Source organism: Haliotis rubra, unplaced genomic scaffold, assembly GCF_003918875.1.
Source record: "Haliotis rubra isolate DU_JTF1 unplaced genomic scaffold, ASM391887v1 Scf727, whole genome shotgun sequence".
NCBI lineage: Eukaryota > Metazoa > Mollusca > Gastropoda > Lepetellida > Haliotidae > Haliotis > Haliotis rubra.
This window is the reverse complement of record NW_025767443.1, coordinates 133,711-138,453: the sequence shown is the minus strand read 5'-3', so window position 1 is coordinate 138,453 and position 4,743 is coordinate 133,711.

Here is a 4,743-nt window from a genome sequence, read left to right as displayed (position 1 = left end):
CAGCTATATCACGTGACATAATTGCTTGCGTGAAGAGGTTGTAAGGAGGGGGTTCCCTGACTGGTTTTAATAAGTTGTTGAACGGAGAAGGTGGTCAGGTGAGGTGACATTGAACGTCAGCTTTCATTTCTTATTATACATCACCTTGCGTGCGTGTGTGTGTGCGTGGATGTGTGTCTGCGTTTATTGGTGTGTTGTTATCTACGTAAAGTCTGCCATCACCACCTCAGAATGATTAGCTCAAACCGACGATACATCGCCACAGACTGTGTCCATGCGTTAGTAAGATCTGTTGCGCTATCTAGACTTGACTACTGCAATAGCCTCCACGCTGGATTGAACTGTATGCAAGTACAGGGACTCCAAATAATTCAAAACACTGCTGCCCGTATTGTATGTCTGAAATCTAAGCGAGATCACATAACCCCGTCTCTCATCTTCCTACATTGGCTCCCGGTTAAGTACCGTGTGAACTTCCAAATCCTGTGCTTGTATATAAATGTCTCCACAGTCAAGCTCCAGAGTATCTATCTGAACTTCTCACACTGTACAGGATGTCTAAGATCCCAGAATCAGCACTTACTTACTAAAGTCAGACTTGTCTGCTATGGTCAGGACCGCCTCAGTGGTGTAGTGGTTAGAGCGTCCGCCCGGAGAGCGGAAGGTCGCGGGTTTGATCCCCGACCGCGTCATACCAAAAGACGTTAAAATATGGTACTTGTTGGTCCCTGCCTGACGCTCGGCATTAATGGGTACAACAAGGACTGGTCGGCTCGGAGTCAGTATAACGTGTCTGAGTGGGGTATTTATGCTTCACTGCGGCATGGTATCTCAGTGAGCTAGCACTATAAAGCCAGCTTCAGTCTGGGCTAGTACAAGCAGTCGCACATACACACGCATGCACGTCGTCATATGAGCGAAATATGCTCACATACGACGTAAAACCCAATTTCACCTCACCTCACCTCCTATGGTCAGATACCTTTGCCTACACTGCAGCATGCTTTGGAATTCACTGCCAGATGACGCCAAATGTGCCGAATCACTGAACTCTTTCAAATCCCTTCTAAGAACCCAGTACCTCTCCATAGCTTCCTCTTAGATCTCTTCTTTCTTTGTTAACGCCAGGTATTTGAAATCTCCTGTATACATTGTACATTGCAGGGGTGAAAATAACTTTAATATTGCTAGTGTACTCCGGTACAGTGGCACATGTAAAATCACTTGCCCTGATAATTTTTCCACTATACCGGCCGTTTTCTTGTTGATTTTTTAAATAAACAACATAATCAACATTGGAATATCAACTGGACACCAGTACAGTGTGATATACAACTAAATTTGCTTACCCGACAGAAAAACACATTGGACTCGGGCGTCGGGCAATGGGTTATTTCCACCCCTGCATAGATTTACCCTTTTTGTAGCGCCTTGAGCGAGCATTGAATGCACGGATACAGGCGCAGTTATAAATACCCACAAATATTATTGTGATACTGATTTTAGCATGCTAGCACATCAGCCAGTACTTGTCTATCCTCGTAATGATGAAGTCCCAAGCAGTGTAACAACAGGTACAGAGCGACCGGGATTCGAACCACCGACTTTCTGCTGTCACAACAAACAAACAGGCAAAGAAAGGGAGATGAATACCCAGCAGACATCTGCACATAGAGACTATAGCGCCCTTGGCGACTTCTCCATTGGGGGAATGTATGGTCTATGTAGCACGAATGTTACATGCTACTATCGGGTTTAAAATAACATGATCGGAATAAATATGGCAAATTTTATTTGATCATATTCTTTCACTGGTTAAAACTGAACTGTTATATCTTAAAGTGTTGCCAAGGTATTACATAACGCTACACTCCATATTGTTCCTACTGTCTCACAGCAGCCTGTTGATAATCGAGTGTCGGCAGGACAATGCAGTTTAAGGTAATGTCAAGTTTCCGTTGTTTCCATAGTAACGTCTCCATTTTGATTATCTATAGTGACCACGTTCTATTGTAATTATTCACCTTGTATGTAAAGCATTAAACCACGCCTGCAGAGGCGGACAACTTCCTCATTAACAGAGCGGCGGGAGGAAGGCACTCACCTTAAATTTCACTCAAGAATGATCATGTGCAAAGATAGATTCACTCTAGGATCTCTTGATGCTAGTACTGACACATTCTGAAGTAAAATGACACCAAGATGACATCACTCCACCCTCAGGATCAAAACATTCTCCTGAGAAATGTGAAATATACACTATTTTTATTTTGGGGAATAATACAATACTTCTCGAAAAGGGTGTAAAATGCTATAGTTAACAGCTAAGGGAGACAACTGATAATTTTGTGAATGCTTCATTTACTTTTGGTTATGGGAAACTTAATACATATATACACTGTGACTCGAATTTGAATGTATCTGCAGTTGAAAAAGAAGTGCACTTAATCACTTCATTTCATTTGTATCACAAGTTGAGAAGTTTTACCAAGTACTTGTACAAGTAATTCATGTAATGTAGACAAACTTAACGAAGGTATGGCAGATAGTACTAAGTCAGAATCTCTAGCACTTTCTTACTTCATGTCATTTGTATAATAAGCGACCCGTGAAGATGCCGGGGTAGAATAGATCTTCAGCAACCCATGTGCTTGCCATAAAAGGTGACTATGCTTGTCGTAAGAGGCGACTAACGGGATCGGGTGGTCAGGCTCGCTGACTTGGTTGACACATGTCATCGGTTCCCAATTGCGCAGATCGATGCTCATGCTGTTAATCACTGGATTGTCTGGTCCAGACTCGATTATTTACAGACCGCCGCCATATAGCTGGAATATTGCTGAATATTGCTGAGTGCGGCGTAAAACTAAACTCACTCACTCACTTGTATAATAAGCTGAGAAAAACTATTTTTTACAAAGTATGTGTATATGTTATGACAGGTAACACTATGTCAGAATCTTTAGCACTGTATGTTCTAAAGTGCACACAAATCAGACAGCTGTACGTCAACAGCTAAGGGAATAATATACCAGGAATAAACAGAAATTGTAATCTTTGTAATTCACCGTCGAATTCCACTATGTATTTTAATGCTCGTTCTTTGACAACAAAGATCCCAATATACCCAAACTGTTAACAGTAAATGGCCGAATCTTGTAAAATTTAGACTATTGTTTACCTCAGATGATTATTCACTTGTTATATGAATATTTCAAGATTTGTAAGAATTATCAATAACACTATAACAAGATAAGCACTGATATATTCACTGTTACCAAGTGATCATAACAACTCATCATGTATGGTATTACTTTATTGTACTGTTCCTGTACCACCAATGGTGGTTTGTCGGAATAAATTTTAAATTGAATTGAATTGATAACGAGTATCGGACATAATCCGGGACTAGTATTTCTTAAGCTTACAGAGCCAAGGTGCAATACATGTATCGGTCCTCAAGACTGTTTGTTTATATTCCACGTTGGTCAAATCACTTGCATGCTACATATACCTTTGTGGCATCCTCGCAACTGCCCAACCATTGTACACCTTCTTCATCGATGCTTCTGTCAAACTAAATGATATAATCTCAAGTTTAATCAGTAAATGCGATTATCTGCCATAGCTGGATACGATTTGTAATACGGACGACAGTTATAAGTCATTCTGTGGGTGTCTAGTAAACACACGTTTATTCACTCAGGTAAGAAACCTTACTTTCCTCTGCTTTGTCAAATCTTTATGCTTTACGTCTTAAGTTTAATCTATCGTTCCTTAAATATATGTTACGACACTTGGCAGTATCTTGAGGTTCCTTGTGAAAAGTGGCATCCTTTCATGCATTCCTCAGATATTCTGTATTACTGTTTATGATAGTTTATTCCAATACGGATTAACACTACGCTGTTTTGGGACCATTATAGAATGTAGATTGTATGAACGCCCACTGTGGTGCATCCACTCCAGGGTATACGTTACGATAACTCTCCACTGATCGTAACGTATACCCTGGAACGTAACGTATACCCTGGATCGTAACGTATACTCTGGACATTATAGAGGATGACTCTGGTGAAGTGTTAGTGTATGTCGAGAGTGCTCTATTCAATAATACGTAAACTGCTGTATGAGATTGTGTACCCTGATATTTCTTTTTACTAATGTATGTGCTTTGTTCAATGACATGTAAACATGTACAAACTTGAAATGACAAAACCATATGCATAATCAATTTCTTTATTTTCACAATTGCGACGTTTCGGTGTAGCGTCTTATACAGTTTTCAAGCGTTTTTTTTACAAGAAACCGTACCGAAACGTCCCTGTTGTGAAAATAAAAAGTTGATCATCCATAAATAAAGGTTTGTCATCTCTATGCCACCAACTTCTACAAAGTCACTCAAACAAGTGACCTAAAATGTTGTATTAGATTGTGTACCTTGATATGTATCGTGACTAATGTATCTTTTGTAATTCCTTCATGCCTTTGCTGTTTCTGATTGTAACGTGCTATAAAACTTGATTGTATATGTATCTCGGATCCATGGCAGGCCTCAAATCCATCGCAGATTTTGAAATCCATGGCTAGTTGCCGTACCTACCCTAATCTGTGGCGGATTTCCTACTCATCGCCATTAGAACATTTCAGCTCGGTAGAATAGGTGTTATTTCATTTATGTGTTTCTAACTTACTGATACCCCTGGACCTAGGTTTTCGAAGCTCTGTTAGCGCTAAGATCGT